Here is an 18,380-nt window from a genome sequence, read left to right as displayed (position 1 = left end):
AAGCCAGGCAAAGTCTAAAATAAAATAGGACATGTAGAATATGCTTCTGCAACTCCATTTATTCTTGGTATAGAGTAATTCAAATTACTAGGAACACCGTAAAAACTACATGAGTTAATCTATTCTTTACACTTGGACGCTAGGTAAATAAAGTCTCACTTTACAAAGTTGTTGCTATTTGGCATTACAAAGCACTCTGAAGCAAATAAGAAAAAATATCCCAGATTCAAAAATCAGTCAGAATTCAGACAGTAACATGAGTAAAGTCCAGCTATTTTCTTCTGTTTACAACTAACTTTGAATTATTTACACACACCACAGACTACAAACCTCTCAAATTTTTCTGTAGGTGGCCAAGCAGATAAAGAAGAGGAAGTAAGTTCTAAGTAGACAAGGTTTTAGCTGCAGAAGCCCTCATGAATTCCCCTGATTTATGATCCCAAATTCCATAGACACTTTTTAAATATGCCCTCTCAGCACAAACATTACTACAAACCTTCTGTTCCAGACAATAGATGCTACCCTCATTAAAAAAAAAAAAAAAAAAGGATACAAGACTCAGAAAAAAGCCAAATTTCAGGTTTGACTGACTGACTTGAAGCTGGAGACCTTGTGCTGAAATCTTATTCCAAGAATCTATCTTTCTTCTGAGTCTATGTTTATAACCTTTTTGTACAAAGCAAAATTACTGTTTGCTGGTATAAATGGGTATAGCCAATGGAACATTTGCCTTTAGAAGATCTGAACCAACATACAGGACTCCTGTCTTACAGCACTGTTAGCAATGATTGCTCCCCAAAGAATATTTGCCAGTATTCTGGCATACCCAGAGTATGACACAGCACAATTTTTAAGTAAATCTTCCTCATTAAAACTATTTACAAGACGTAAAAAAATGAGAACCTGACAGGTGAAGTATTTGATTAGTTTGAATTAATTCCTCTACATATGAACATCATTTAACCTCTATGACTACTGAGCCCTCAGAGATAATCAGGTGATCATTCTGGAAAAGAATATATTAAATCACATTAAACCAATGTAGAGCACTGTGAAAGGCTTGTGATTCTTTGGCTTGGGGCGTTTTGTGTGTGCAAATTGCAACGCAGTTAGTATTCTAATATCTCACTCTGTGTTTACAGCTAAACTCATGAAGTTACTGAATCTTTGTTTTGCTAAACATCCAGCTGAAGAGTAAATGGCAACTTCAGGTCTGTTTTACAAAGAATGCATAATAAGGTGCCCTGAATCTGAGGCTTTGATCTAATTGTTAAACAACTTGGGAAAAATTAAGATCCATACCAGTCTTATAGAGAATAAATAACCTTCAGCATTGTGTATTTCTACTAAAATATTCAGTTTGTACAGCACTAAGCTCAGCATTCCCATTGCAACAAGAAAAGTTTGGTTTTAACCTCATTTCTACCTGGCTATTCTATTCTACCCAATGAAACCAGGTGTTTATTTTGTGCTATGACAGCTCTATTAGATGACTACAGAATTGAAACTCCTTCTCTCTCCCTCTCATGTGCTTGTTGGGAGTTGTTTTATGCAATGCTCATAAAGAGAGAATTTCTCCCTGTTCCTTCCTCCAGTAGGCTACAAATATTTACAGAGGTTGCCCAATGCCACAGAAAAATATAGCTTCTGCAGCCATTTATTTGAGTCTTCCCAGATCTCCCTTTCAAATTTTGTTCAAGCAGAAAAGCAAGAATTTAGTTATTTGTCCAAAATTTGCAATATGACATGGAGAAGCATGTCTAAAAACTTCACTTTCAGAATCCACAAATCTTAGCAAACAGCCACACTATTCATACTGAGGAATCATATTTTCATAGAAGTAGAAGCTCTAATCGACACAGAATTGTACACCTTCTTTCAAAACCATGAATGCAAAAATACATAGGAATTCAATAACTGAAAGGGGAATGGCAAGTCAAAGCTGCTAGGGAGCTTTGAGAGTTTCTGATTCTCAGTAAGCTCACCATAAAATAATTGCACCAACATACAGAACCAGAGAACTACATATAGAAATGTGCATGGGCAAGAAAGATGGCCTGTACTGTGTGCACAGCTTAAGAAGGAATATGTATAAATAACCTCTTATATAGACTAATGTGGCATAAGGATTAATTATGATTTCATACACAGTTGTTAGGATTGTGTGCACAAAGCATGTAGCATGCTTTTGCACAGAACTGTACATCAAAAAAAATTATAAAACTTGGATGCGACTGGATAGGCTGTAATTTGTAAGAGGGTACAATGACTAACAAGTTCTGACCAGTGTATTATTTTTGTAGCAGTGCACACCTGGGAGTCCCTCAAATTACTTGCTCATGCTAAATCATTTATGGTAGGTAATAAATTTAATGAACAACATCTGTTCCAAATTCACCTAGAAGACATATACAAATTCTTACATACGCAAAGATCTCTATCAGACCTTACTTTTACTTTGTTAGCTTTTTCAAGATCTCACATGCCACAAAGATCCACATAAAAGAACCTTAGCTAAAGGTATGATATTCCAATAATAAACTTTCAGGAGGCTCCTTCATTAAATACTAAGTGTTTTTGTTTTGGTTTCTTTTTCCAAGAAAAAAAATAACCAGCTTTTAAGAAAATAGTAAAGAATCCAATTGAATTATTTTTTTAATTTGAATTTCTTCTTCTTTCTAGAGCTTTGATTATTCAGTGTCAGCAATCAAGTTGCCAATGCTCAGGGCTAACAGCTATGGAAAATTCTCTTAAACCCCAGAGATGGCCAATAATCTATGTAAAAATATAGCTCATATATAACATATAACCTTGTCCTGTAAGAATAAGCAAGACACTAGGATGAAAACCTAAGTGCTGACATAAAATACAAATACAGGAGGGAAAAGTCTTATATGTTGAACTGGTTTGTTGGACCGTTAGGGCAGACACACGAACACTTGCAATAGTTTTAAACTGGCTAGATGCAGCTGACATACGTTGCTCCTATTTATGTTCATGTCCATACCAGCTGCAGGTGAAGACATACAGACCTGAGACTATTAATAAGAGATGAAATAAGGACTCTGAAGGAAAGGAGTTTGGCTCCTAACTAAGATTATCAATAGTTCACACATTATCATGGCAAACAAGCCAAAACGAGCACTTGTTCAAAAAGGTGCTTTGTTACCATGGCTCCAAGAAAAAGAAAGTAAAAACAAGTAGCTAAGAAGTAGTAAAGCCAAGGGTTGTCAGTTCAGACTGCCAATCCAAACAAGTCCTAAAGGAGATTTATCAGTAAAGCCTCTTATTGAGGAAAGTGATGAGGTATGCACTGAAATAGAGATGGAATAGATAGGTGGATGAGTGTATATGCAGCCTAGAGTGTTTCTTAATCCATTTAATATGTCTAGATGTTTTAAATTACCTGTATGGAATAGGCATCTATTTCAGTAACAGTCAACTATGTGTAAGAAATGCAAATCCCTCTGGCTACAGGGCGCTTTTTAGCCGCAAGGGGACTTGACTGCTACTATATACAACCACAGAGCAACTGACTGAGGTGGCATTAATTTCCATTACAACCCTTCTAATGACAATTGGTTCTAAACCCACAATAATTTTTCACTGGATCAAATATAAAACTTGCCTCTATGTTACTGACGCACATCCAAAAAATGTGTAATGTATAGTAACATTTTTTCTTGAGAAGACTTTTCGTATTCTACAAAGAACCCCAAAGGGCTTTTCCAAGATCATTTTTGAGGGGACAGGCAGTAAAGAGCATTTTCTCTCTCAAAAACCTTCAGATAGAAGAATTAACAGAGAATTAAACAGAAAACATTCTGATGTCTTCCAAAGTTTCAAAACCCAATATATTTCATTCAGAAGACTTATGGATTTAGCAGGGTTTTTTGAAGTCTCATTCAAAAAGGGACTGTTAACATCTAATCTGGCATCCTGCAGATAGCAGAATTTCACCTATAGATTCCTGCAATTTGTCCATTTATTGCTTCAGAGCAACATGCTGAGTTGTTCATGAGAAGTAGTAGAGTTCAGGCTTTTGTAGAAGGACTAGAAGTCTGATAAATCCATGAGATTCACAGAACGATTCACAAAATGTTCTGTGGACTTTGAATCAGGCCCTATATTTTTATTAGAATAGACCTAAAAAGAAAAAAAAAATAATTTAAAAGAAGACCAGAAACATTTTGGACTGTTGGTTTTGAAAGCATGCATTTCATTGCATAATGTGACACTATCACAAACCCCATAATGTTCACTACCAAGAACCCATAAGCACAAGACAGGTTAGCATGAGAAAACAAAATAATTTGCATTAGTCAAATTTCTTCCTCCACTTGATAACCAGAAAATTTTGGTTTTGGCTTCAACAGATATATATCAGGGTGAATTCAGACCATAGTATGACTAAAATGTCATTAAAATATTGTATATATGTGGTTTTGTATCAAATTTCTGCAAATGTAACATGCGGTCATTGTGAAAAAGGTAATGCGGTAACTTGCAAGAAAAATTAAAAATGTTTGGCTCAGAGAGAAAAGCAATAAACAAATGAATTTAAGATAAAAATTGAGATAATCTGGGAGGTTTTCCCCCTGTGCATACTTGTTAACTACTCTGTTTCCACGTTAAGTCACCTTGTTTCTTCCCCACAGATACGTACTCTACATTTATTTTTATATGCCTCCTCTTTACTACAGTTGGTCTCCACAGTACCATGGTCATCACCTCCTGCAGAGGACTCCCATCACACACATGATGATGTGCTAGCACTCCCTAGCAACAACCTTAAACATCACCTCCAACTAATCAGATGCTCTGAGATCAAGGTCAGAGCTGTCTGGGACTAGGACTATGGGACAAGCAAAATACCTAATACCTAGCAGTTAGCATAATGGTTCAACTCATCATCAAAGAACAGACCATCAGCTTAGGTAGGCTGTTAAATGACAACCCAAGTCAGAGATCTCAACATCTGTTCATTAACAGCTATTGGTCAGACCCTTACTCGTTCAAAAAACATTATTCTGAGAAAGTCATTGCAGGAACAGGTTGTAAAAATATGCTATGAAAAGCACACTGACAGCAATGAGGACCAAAGGCAGATGCATGAATCATTATCTTCCTCATCTTTGTACATTCATAGAATTTGCTGGAGATTGAAGCTGCTATGAAAAGCACATCCAAACAGACATTCACAGAATAATTCAGTAAATGTCCATACTCCGTGTAATGTAAGACTCTCTAAATAACCTAAACGAATGGCTTTTATGTGCTATTTTAAAATCCCTGCATACTTGTGGGACACTCCTGATGGTTTTGCAAAGGTGACCTACCAAGAGCTAGCCTCCAGCCAGCAGACTTAAATGCAGCCAACAGGTGTCTCCACTTCATCTGGAAAATATTTAGGAGTCCTCAAAGTAGAAGAGGTTCAAAGCAGTTTATTTAAATCCTCTGAAAGTACAGTGAAGCCTCGTATCTGGGCTTGGGAGAGGATCTAGCATGAGAAAAGACTTAAACAGCTTTATGTCATATATTGACTCCCTTGAACCTCAGCTCTGCCAGGGACCAGATTTGCAGTCTGGGTGGATTCAAGCAGTTTTATGACTACAGCTTGCTGAAACTCTTCCAGTGAAACAAAACTCAACCAATTCCACAGGAATGTGTCAGTGTCATTGAATATATTTTGTTTTAAAAGCATACCGAAAAAGTAAAGAAGCGATCTGACAAGACAGCCCCCATACAAAAAAAAATCTATTTAATTTTTTTTGTTTCGAAACCTTTGTATTTAGAGTTTACTTCCCCCCTTAAAATATTACATTTAAATTGGGACAGAAAGCTTCAATTTTACAGAAATAAAACATTCTGATAACATCTTTTGGGCCATTTTGTTTCATAGAAAAGGGATTTTTTTAATTGTTCTTTTCATCTCATTTCAAAAGAAATAAGATTTTGAAATACAGACATTTCCTGCTGAAGGAAAATTCCAAGTGTCAGCCTTCGGTACATGCAATTCCTCTAACTTGTGCCATCTTGTAATATCATTAACCTACCTAAGCACGGTCAAAGTGCAACAGTGCTTCAGGCATACCCCATCTCCCCCGTCAGGAAAAGGTGGGAATACTGCCAAGGAACTGGTCTAAGGTGTTAAAGAAACATGGCTACTATTATACACACCTAAGTAAAAGACAACAAAGAAAGGTCCAGAAATAATTCAATTTTTGATTATTTTAATCATTCTACCTCACATTACCATGACTAGTATATATGATGAGGTCTAGTAAAATCCAGTTCTTGATTACTGTTCAGTCTAAATAAAAAAAAGGTTTTATTTAGTTCACTTTAAAATGTTTCCCAGATGGATATATATTTCTAAAAGTTTTGTTAACTTTGGCTCCCTTTAGAAATGCTTAAGGACATAGGGCACATTTCAATAGGTTTATTTTTTTTTTTTACCTTCTAAATTTTATCATAATTTATGTTTTGTTCTCCCTCTGACAGTCAAAAGAGAAGTTCACATTTTTAAATCTCATCAGCAGTAAAAAAAAAAAAATCATCTATAAATTGACCTTGCATAAAAATCTCAACTACTCAAGTAAATTTCTGGAAGAGAGTATTTGAAAAGAGTAATTTTTTCACAGCTGGCTGGGTAGGAGTTGAAAGTAATTCAAGGTGGGTGGTCAGTCTTGCCTACTCAAATTCACTTATCCAGTCTGCTTTACCATATTTGGGTGTCTCCATTTCCAAGCAAGATACAGCCCTGTTGAAACCCTGAGTATCAATTGCTGGCATGTTCCTAAACTGCAGCCTTTGTAGAGCTATACCATTTCCCCAAGCTCCATCTTGACAGAGTTGTTGGCTATGACCAGAAACACCTGTGGAAAGTGGATGTCGCTTAGACGGACATCTGTTTTGCACAGGGCTCTGGCCTGCATGGCTGTGCTTAAATACCCCTGCCAAATTTTAAAGTAGTAGACATGATGATGCAAAAACCATGTCAAAAATAAAGGAACCTTTTTATTATAAAAGCATATCATGAAGCCTTCCAGCAATCTCTGGTGTTTCCTTCAGCCTCATTGCTTCCTGTGTTCCCCCCCTGATGCAGCAGTAAACTTGTTAAGAAAAAACAGATTGAGTAAAATGTCAAGTTGTTAAAAATGGCAGCCTTGCAGTGTCAAGTCTAAGCCCCAACAAGTGCAGGATACAGTTCCCTGGGTAATGACTGAGTATTTGTCATAAAATATTCTAAGGACAACTATTCCCACTTCCTTTCTACTTCAATGTCATTAACAAAATGACACTCCAGCCAGCAGCGTCTCCTCCTGAGCGGTCCCTGACACGAGCATCCTTCCAATGACAACATTTTACTTACTGCCTATGGAGAAGACAATTCTAAAATTCTGCAGGGCAAAACAACCCAAAACCAAACAACTTGCAAGTAATAAATCATTTCTCAGCTGAAATCCTAAACAAAGCAAAAATTCAGACTGTGCAGTCACACGGTATCTGGACTAGCTGGTCTGTCTGGATATATATATAGAAAAGTCCAACTCCACAGGACAACTCACCAGGTCAGGCAGTAAACAGAAGAGCTGGCTGGGACAGAAACTAACTGCTCACTAAAATGACTTCAGACTCGACCTCATGTTTGGTATTCCACGACTGAGGTGGAAACAGTGAGATACCAACGGGTCTTGCCCCTTCCTAGCCCACTTCACCACCATCCCTTGGTTACGCTTACACCGTGTTACACTGGGGCAACCTCAAATGCTTCTGCCATAACACAGATGGAACAAGAAGGAACCAGTTCTGGCCCTACTAACATTGGAGGAGAATGTCCCCTCCCAGAAGAGCAAAAGATGACCTATCACAACAAAAATTTGAGGCAAAAGTCAAAATACTACAGTTACAATGTTGAAGCAAATGTCCACAATTTCACTGCTCCTGTGGCTGCTCAGATGTGAAATAGCCTGTAATGAATATTCCTTCCCCCGTCCCTTTCTTCAGTAATGTCAACAATATTTGGCTTTAGGAGCAATCTTACAGTATACTCCTTAATGTGGCAGTTCTGGAAAAAATTAGGTTGAAATCAGATTAGTGTAAGAGTAATAAAGGTTGGTTTACATAGTAGGCATGTGCTAAATCCTACTTTCTTAATCTAAGTAACTTGTCCCAAAGGAGGAATTTTATGTGGCAAAAAAATAAAACCAGAAAATATTCTGATGTTCAAGCTTTAAGACAGACAGAAGCATTTATATACAAGGGGAAGGGGAAGGGGAAGGGGAAGGGGAAGGGGAAGGGGAAGGGGAAGGGGAAGGGGAAGGGGAAGGGGAAGGGGAAGGGGAAGGGGAAGGGAAGGGGAAGGGAAGGGAAGGGAAGGGAAGGGAAGGGAAGGGAAGGGAAGGGAAGGGAAGGGAAGGGAAAGAAGAAAAAAGGAGAGAGACAGAGAGATAAAACAAAGAAAGAAAGAGAAAGGAGAAAAGGAAGGGAGGGAGGGAAGAAGGAAGGAAGGAAAAGAAAGAAAAAGAAACATACATTTTCAGGACGATCCTCCCTATGCAAAATGGCTTTGTTCTGAATAACTCTGTTCAAAGAACTAAAGCTATAGTGATAATTACCCCACCTGATCTACCCCACAATGCTTTTTTTAGAGATATCTGGAGAAGTTTATGTATCTGTACTGCCACTTAGCGTGATGCTTTTCTGACATTTTATCCCCTACAGTTTTCCAAGCATCTTTCAAGTACCTCATAAGCACACGTTTAATTTAATGTCTGCACAAGCCCACTGGTCATGCAGCCAGCACTCAAAATCACAGCTGATTAGATACACTGTTTGGCTGCAGTCCCTGCTACTTTGGGGGAGATATTTAGAGCTATTAATCATGTGGCAACATACACTCATGCTGTCATGGCAAACCTTTCTTTAAGCTTCAGTTTTCTTCATTGAAATATGACCAAAGCTTTACTGGAATAGTCCATTGTGGGGCAAATCACCCTTGACCTGGACCCATCTGCTTGTGCAAAATGACTTGAGTTACTACAGCAGTAGCAGTAGTAACTCAAGTTACTAGAGTATCTTCATAACATCTTAAATGCAAATACATGTTTTAGAATATACAGTTAGAGTAATTATGCACACAAATATCGACATACATGGCACATGGATTTTTGCACATAGATCTGACTCTTGTGTTTTGCAAATATTATTCAGAAGACACAGAATAGATTCTATATTTGCCATTTTAATGGAGTATTCTTAGCATCATCCCCTGCCTTGTGGGAAAAAAGCAGGAAAAAAATTTGAAATTTAGCTATAGGGGTTAATAAACATGATTGCTTTGGGTATTAAACATCCAAAGCAGTCTAGGAATAAGCCCGATTCTCAGTTAAACCAACATAACGCTGTAAAAACCCCGCTGCTGCAGACAGAGTGACACAAGTGTGACTCCCTCTTTCAGACACAATTTTAAGGAAAGGAGTGCAGCGCCATGTGCTTGAAAGCCTTTCAAAAAATAAGTACTAAACAGTATTTTGATACGTTATTTCTACCTGGATCAACTTTTGGAGTGCCTTTGATCCTCACACTTTCCTGAACTCTGCAGAGACATATAAACAGCAGATGAAATAGAAAAAAGAGCAGAGCAGAAAAGGAAGCCTGATGCAGCCATATTGTAGAAGTTTATAACTGGAGAAGACTTATCTGAGAGCAAGCTGTGTTATACCTGTAAATGTTTAACCATTTCATTGCTCAGAGCTGGGAAAAGAACATGTAATGCATAGAGAACATGAGCTTGTTTTTAACCATATAATCACATGCATATATAAAAATGGGAAATGGCTTCATTTCTCTTTTAAAAGCAGAACTTTTTCCACCTAAGTATTTTTGCTTGGAAAAAATGGAACATTTGTTTTGGAAAAATATTAATTTGTTTTTAGAAACACTTGTTTTTTGAAAAAGACATTTTTGTTGGACAATACTTGAGAGGAAAAGTTTTCAACCAACTATAGTCAAAAATAGGTCCTTAGCTCTGGTAAGCTTGGTGCAGCACTAAAAAAAATGGCAGAGGGGGACAGACTTTTGACTATAAACCTATTAGCACAAACTCCATCCTATACTAACATGGTTACATGGCTACTGACTCAGAATTAGTTCCCACCTGACAGGCTCTGAATGTGGGCAGAATAAGCTGAAAAAGAAGCATATAGCCCAAGAAGCCAAATAATTCAGTTTAGATACGAACAAATAAATGCTTGAGTAACATTTTGGAGACATAGAAACACTTCCATTTAACTGATTTTCACAGTGTTCCTATGTCACGTAGGGTAGAGTATACAACTAGCTTTTTCCCTGTTAGGTCATCTGGTAATCCTGGTAACTCAATACTGTGCTAAACTGCTATCTATTACGTTCACTGCAATGCTCAGCTGTGTTTCTCACCTGGCAACGTTGCACTCCTACATCCAACACCCACAAACAGCAAAAACAAGCATCAGTGTCTTCGTTATCTATTGCAATTTAGTAATCTCCAAACTGTGATGTGTTTGACATCAGTGGCCTTCCCCCTGATGGCATGAAATCGACCAAATTTAGTTGTTCAGATGATTAGTCCAATAAATTCTGTGGGAAATTACACTAACTTTGGTTTCTTCAAGCATTGAAAAGGAGTACCTGCACTAAGGCAAAAGACACTGTAACCACTGAAAAGCTTTTTCCAGGTTCACTCACCATTACAACCCCATTATCACTATCTGGTTTCACCAGAGGATATATCCTATGGTCTTTATCCTTGCCTGTCAGTTGGACCAAGTGCACCAGCATTTCCAAAGGACTCTAGAATTTTGTTTGTAATATTTAATATTTAACTGAACGTGTCACTGGAAACTCACTACAAGCCTGAGTAGTAGACACATGAGTAACCCAAGAATCACTTCACTCACCACTTCCAAGAAAGGAAAAAAATAGCTTAGACAAAATCTCACAATAAAACTTTATAAAAAATCCCGATGCTACTCTGTGTACACATATGCATATTCTTTGCTGTTATTTTGGCAAAAAAGTTACATCAAATACATGGAAATTCTTTTGCTAATGCCAAAAACTTCCCACTGAAACTATGGAACTCTTACTTGATGAAGTACTACATGAAAAATCCAAGATTATGGTTAAAAAAGTTAAAAATTAATGTTTCTTATGCACTCTTGAAGCTAATGCTGGGTAACAAAAAAGTAATGAAGTGCATCAGAGGTAATACCAAAGCAGGCATGGACCACTGGAAGATAAGATAGCTCCTGATCAGCAACAAAATTCTAACTGCATTTCTCCTCCTCAGGGATCTCAGCTCTAATCATTAATGAAGAGAAATTTCTATACAATTTTTTATATTGAATTCTCATCATTTAAGCAAATAGTAATACAGGACTGGTCAAACACATCCTAATACAATTCACTGAGCAGTTTTTTAAAAAATGTAAATTACTCCACAGAAAAAGATAAATAATTTCACATGTTCCCAAAGGTGTCACAAAATATGCAGCAGACACTCTGAACACATCTTGACTTGTGCCAGGAAATAATTCACAAGTATCTTGAAAGACATCAGCAGGTATTATGTATATTACTGATCAAATTTATCATCTAAACACTTCCAGAAAAAGGGAGATTAAAAACCACTAGCTGGATTAGCAAGGATTAATTCAACCATTAAATCTAAAATGTGCAAAGGACAACTGCAAAAAAGACAACTGAAAACTACATACTCAAAATGAAAGAATAGCCAACAAATATTTTTAAAGTGCTATTATCAGGCTAATTATCAATTGATGTACATTAAGGGAATAACTTTCTATGAAGATCCTTAGCCTTTGATCCACTTCTAAAAATATCTTTATATTTCCAGGATCACATCCTGTATACACTCAGAGTTTCACTGTATCCAATGAATCATTTTATGTAGAGTAAAATGGTGTAGATAATATTTACTGAAAGAGGCAAAAAAGGATGATCATTCAGAAAACTTTGGTACATAAAACCACTTTCCTCAAAAAAATTAATTCATACTGTGTTTCCATATAAAAGACAGCTCATCTTTTCTGCAATAGGATTTCTTAAGACTTTCTCCACATGTAAACAAAACTTCTAAAAGGATTCCTCTCCTTCAGAACAGAAGTATGAAAAACTACATTGTACCTATGAATAAAATTCCTTCATTTCTCTCATGAATAAACAAAGAGCTATAAGAAAGCTAGAAATGTGTAATCCCTATGTCTAGATCTGAGACGTTTCCTTGGAAACAATGCAAAAACAGCAGGGAATGTGTAGGCATCCTCTGAACAGTATTTAATGTGAGGGCACTGTTCCTTGTATCTATGGAAGTCTATAAAGGAATGTGAAAAAAAGAAATTATTGTTCTATAATAAGTCTTCAGGAAGAGCCAGCAATAGTGGCCTAAAACTACTTATTAATTCACAGTCTTAGCTTGTGAAACTTTCTAAGTAACAAGTTTCGTCTCTGTTGGATATGGGGTTGGTTTTTTTCTTTTCCTTTGTTTTGGAAATAGGAGCAGTGTACAAAAAGCTTGAATTTATTACAATCACTTGTTTATTAGGGCTTGCTTTCATGCAGAGCATCATTGCTGTTACATTTTAAATATGATTTATATGTGATGGTGTCCAACCTATTTTAAAAAGCCCTCCACATCACCAGTACAACATGAGTATTCTAATATAAAAAAATTCCAACTGGTTTAATTAAGCAACAGGTCTATCAGTTTGGGTTAAATACATGATACAGATTTGCTCTGCAGGAAAAATCACCTAACTGTAAAATGAACCAGAAGCTGTAAACGTTATGAAGACATTCTGATACCTACCATCCCCACATCCCCACAACAATTCTGCTCTCAATCACCTCATTGGAATTACTATGGTGTAATTACATTGGGGAAGATGATATCAGAATCTGGCCACGTTACTTAGCATTTAACACTTCAGCTACTCTAGACAAAAAGAGAACTTGGCTGTCTCTATGCCAGGTTTTATGAATAACACAGAGAGTTTGGTCATTCAGGGCATGAAAATGACTTGAGTAGCTATTGGACATTGACAAACCGGTTTCATTTGGAAATGTGTTTCAAAACCACTAGATGGTTTTTTTTCTTAGCTGAACACACAAGCCCAGGGCTCAAAACAAAACACTACCAGGAAGGACCGCATTACTAATTCAAACAGTGAAATAAGACCATGTCCATTGACTGCAGCGCGCTCAGGGCAGCAGGGAATGTAGCCTTTCTCCAGGGTTGATGAAGAGCAGCAGCTGCCATAGCCTGAATGTCAGCTGGAACATTAAGTTAATAAGGAGACAAGCCCAGTCCTCCATTAAACAAATAGGAGATTTTGTATTTAATAAGATGGGAAGTTGGTTCAGCCCACGTGAGGCCACTTTTACTATTGTGTCAACATCCTGCCAGAAATTAATTCAGGACAGTCTAGTTGCACAATACCAATAAAGCATGGCCACAGAACACCACGTCCAAATGCATACAAGTTGAAAGGTACTTGAAAATTAAATGGTACTTTGTTCACCAAAATGTTCAGGTAAATTTGGAACTCTTCTTCTCTTAAATGCATGACAGTGATATCAAGAATTAAGCATTTGCTAAGAAAGCCAAACAGCTTGCCCAGGCAGGGAGGTCCTAGTCATATACATCCACTTGGGTGTGTTATCAGTCACTGCATAAAGCAGCAGAATGCAGTGAATGCAAGACAGCATCTTTCCTTTACAATAAACTTTGATTTGAAATAGGCCCTATGAATAAAGAATAGGTTTCAGTAGCATATATATTTCATTTGAAGAAAAAGAAATCGTGATCTCAGCACATAAAAGACAGTCTCCTCACCTTCAGCAGAAGTCTCTCTAACACAATAATTAATACAAGTAATTTTTGAAAGGTACACCAAAAATTGCACGTAGCACATGTGCATATACTACAAAGAACAGTGTCCAGATAGATATTTGCCAGTGGGCATAAATAAAATAACTTAAAAGAGAACAATGTGGGTACAGGTGCAGACAGATACAAGTCTACATGCTGCATGCTTTTAAGCTGGCTCTATTGCAAGTGAGGTGCAGCCTGGAAATAGTGTTGCGAGGCATGCTGCTCCTGTCCCTCCACACCATCATCTGGTCTGGTGATAGCATCATCCTGACATCCACAGCCTCCGAACAGAGCCAGCGCCTTTCCTCCCAGCATGCTCCCAGCACATTTCCACTCTCCCACGCACGCATTCCCCTCAGAAGTTAGCAAAATGAAGGCTGAAAGGGGACATGGTTATTCTCCATAACTGAACAGAGAAATAAAAGTATCAAAGGATAAGTGTCAGGAAGAAAAAGGACCTATTCAAGCTAAAGACAATGCTGGCAAGAATAAACATGGGTATAAACTGGCCAAGAAGCAATTCAGGCTAGATATTAGAATCAGACTTAAAGAGAGCCACGACGATATGGGACAGCCCTCCAGGAGGAGCTGTGAAGACAACAGGATTAAATGAATTTTAAGACAAGGCCTCAGACGGACCTGAAAAGACTCTGTTCTGCCTTCTTTGTTAAGGTTTATGACTATGACTCATTACCATTCTGCATTTCATTCAAATTTCACATGCCCTCTTACACTGCTAAGACAGAAATATGCGTGTCAGAGAATTACATGTTGAAACACAAAGGTTTGCAACCTCTTTCCATAAAATTCCACATCGACAAAGCACAAGTTCCTGCAATTTCATTCTGTTCAAAGCTGGAGGGGACAAGAAACCAGACAGAGCTGGTGTGAGTCCCAGGGTCCAATAAGCACTTTGAAACATATTCACTAAGTAAAGACTTTTAAATGTCTCCAAAAAATGCAGGTGTGCAAATTACTCCTGATACAGACAGGAGTTATGTTTCCAGCATCCCCTCAACCACTGTTAAACACACCCCCACAAGCATTTTTCAGCTCATAAAAGCTTTATGAGCTGAAAAGTTCCTTCAGGTTTGGTTTTTTTTCAGCTGCTAATCCATTACCTTCCAGCAACAGCATCAGCCTTCACCTCTACAATACATAGGAGCTCTGAGAACATAAAAGGGCGTGAGGTGGCAAGTTTTGGATCTTTGCAGTGAAAGACAAACTCCTCTGTCCTATCTAATGCAATAGAAAGCTGCTAATGTGATAACACATCACAGCGCAGGGCTATTTTGCTTTCTCACTTTCACAACACGATCACGATCCCAAGGGAATAGCCCGTTGTTCCACTCAAGTGAATGAAGTCCCAAGCTCCTTCCATTATGAAACATGTGCATGGTCCTTTCTGTAGCATAAAAAGGGATGTCTCCCAATGCACAAATATATTTTCCTCATTAATTGGAACACCTGCCCTAGATCTGCCCATGTGCCATAGGCTGTCAGAAAAACCATGCCTTATATCCTTCATTAATTTGTGCACCTGCCTCACACTTGCTCACATGGAAGTATATGGATTGTTTGTACAATACATTTTCTCAATAAAAACTGCTGTATTCTTACACAAATAAGCAGCTTAATCCATTCAGTGGTGTGTTCAGCACTAGAGCACATTTTTCCAGAATTTAAGCTAATGAGCTTGACCTTCCACCACTCTCTGAAATTACTTCTGTTTCCATGGGTAAATTTTTTTATCTAAAAGTAACCGAAACTTCCTTTATGGAAGTTTTAATGGATTGCAAGCATGCATTTTAAAAGCTAGGAGTATAACTATTTACCTCTTGGATGGCATAAGAAAAGAAGTCCTCTAGGAGAAACTTTTTCTGGTCTAATAAATGTAAGGGCTTATTGTATTAAAAATTGAAAATATGTAATATCAGCTTTCATTTATGTATTGTACTACTTCATATTAAAGGGGGGGGGTGTCTCAGACAGCCTAAGATCCTTGCCACTATATTTAATTGAATTTAACCCAGTCAACATTCAACGTCTTTCAAGTGCAGCTTGAGTCCACAGTAATAATGAAGAATAATATCCCCCACATTCCATACATCCATAACACATTCCATACATCAACAGCACATTCCAGCCAAAGACTTCAAAGTGCTTCAGTGAAGTTGGTGCCAGTTTAGCAAGGGTTTGAGACTGAGAAGAAAGGCTCAAGAAATTCTTCCTGCTTCTCCCTCTACCAGTGCATGGCCACAGGTGAACTCATCAGACCCAGAGCAGCAGTGGGCTGCTCTCGCCACACTTCACTGGGAGGTAGGACACCCACTGATCACAAAAGGACTCCTACACTGCAAGGGATATGCTCTGTCCTGCTTGCTGGGAACTACTAAAAACGTCTGCATCTCTCAAAACTCCATTTGTTTGGCATGACCCTTCTCTTCCACAAGGAGTATAAAATATTGCTCATAACTAACAAAGCCTAATAGCACCTCCATGGAGCACTTAAATATTATTATGCTTACGCTACAGATGGTAAATGGAGCTGCAGAGAGTAATATTCAGCTGTGTTAGTATAATAGCAAGTTTTTACTGTAATTAAGTGACATGGCTGATAGGAAACAAAACATGGTACCATATTTCCGCTGAGCCCTGCTTCACTATTAAACTGTTGCTTCTGGCAAAAGGTGAATAACAAGGAGGTGAAGAAAGATGCAGAAAAAAAAAATCTCATAAATATTTCCAACACTTGTGCATACACAAAAAGGAAAATATTATATTTATTTATACACAATGCCATTTATACAGCAAACTTCTCATTATTATTCCTGTTTGAAACAGCTATTATTTGAAGGGCTTTGGTAAGCAAGTTGTCATTTCTTAGGAGGCACTTTTGGACTCTTGACTTGAAAATCATGAAGGCTTTTGCTTATAACCCTCACTGATTATTTTATTTAAGAATGCTAAGCTATATTACCTAGAAAACATGCCAAAGCAAAGGAGGAAAAACCTTTGTTTTATCAGAGGGATGTAATGATGAAAACTGTATTTCTTGTTCCCATTTAGCTGAGAACAAAAAGCCAAAGGTACAGTTTATGTAGTTCCTGTATGACTGCAGATCAATTTTCAAACAAAGAGTGACAGAATAAGAAGTTGAACTACATCCTTGTGAAAGGCATATGTTACTAATATTTGCCAAATTCATTCCTCTTCAGCACCTCCTATGTACATTTTCTTCAGCACAAAGAAAATTTTATGGACTGAGGAACAATGTAGTGAAACGGGGCTTGACAGGTTTTTTCAGATGCAGTCTTTCACTTTTGGAGAAAGAAAAGAAAACACTAATCTGAATCCTCAGACAGAATAAATCTTTGGCAGCTCTAACTTAACTTGTGGTAAGTAGGTACAGAGTGCTTTTTCTCTGTGGATAGCTAAATGAAGGAATTTCCGCTGTCAGATTCTGAAAGCAGAAAAATAAAGAAAACTCCTTTTTGACCTTGCACTAGATACATGACAAATCCCTTTATGTTTAAAGAGAACAGAGACACTGCCATATAGAGAATTTCATATTTCAAGAAAAGGAATTTTTTTTCTATGCTGACAGACTAAATCATTCCTAAAGGCAGAATTTTAAGGATGTATAGCTTTAACCCTGCTTATAAAACCCACACATGTATGCACATATATATACCTGGAAAATGCATGCACAGCTTTGAAAGTTTGTGAAGATGCAGAAGGCAAATCGTGAAGAAAGTCTGTCCTAAGGACCTGATCACCCACGTGAAAGCAAGAGTAGCTATGGAGAGCAGCTATGCATTGATCTACTGTCCTTTAGATAATCCAGCTTGAACTAATTCCTAATTTAATGAATCACAATGCCCACGCCATTCTGAAAAAAAGTACAAAATAAGACTCTCCTTGATGTATATGCAGAAAAATCCTGGATCATATACTTTGTGCACTATCTGAAGAAAACACCAAGTTTCCACAGCCTCCCAAACCATCCTACTTCTTTCCACCCACCTGGAACACACCGCTACCCAGCACAACCCCATACGCAGTAAACTGTAGTGTAACTCAACAATGTAACAGGCAAAACTAGTTTACTCCTACACAGTCCAGCTATTAATTATTTAGCCGAATTAACCAAATTTCCACAGGTACAAACATATTTAATATGTAGCTTAACTCTAGTCTTCAGAAATTACCCTTCTGCTCTGACTTACCGGACTTGTCTCATTTAATTGAGACTTCCAAGACACCAGCAACATCTAAAGCTTCAGAGAAAATAATGATACTATACCACAGAAACAAAAGCAGTGTTTAAATTTTAAAATAACAGAACTATTATTTTCTGAAATAGAAGTTTAAGCTACTACTGATATGACTTGTGCAGTTTTACATCTTGTAAATATAAAGTAGGATAATAAGCATAAAG

General features: G+C 37.5%; 1 protein-coding gene across 3 annotated transcripts in view; it reads right to left on the bottom strand.

Moving 5' to 3' along the window:
- Positions 1-18,380, bottom strand: part of VCAN (versican) — a 112,482-nt gene that overhangs the window by 37,845 nt on the left and 56,257 nt on the right. The window lies entirely within an intron of this gene.

Source organism: Haliaeetus albicilla, chromosome Z (genome assembly GCF_947461875.1).
Source record: "Haliaeetus albicilla chromosome Z, bHalAlb1.1, whole genome shotgun sequence".
NCBI lineage: Eukaryota > Metazoa > Chordata > Aves > Accipitriformes > Accipitridae > Haliaeetus > Haliaeetus albicilla.
This window is presented reverse-complemented; position numbering and strand designations above follow the sequence as displayed.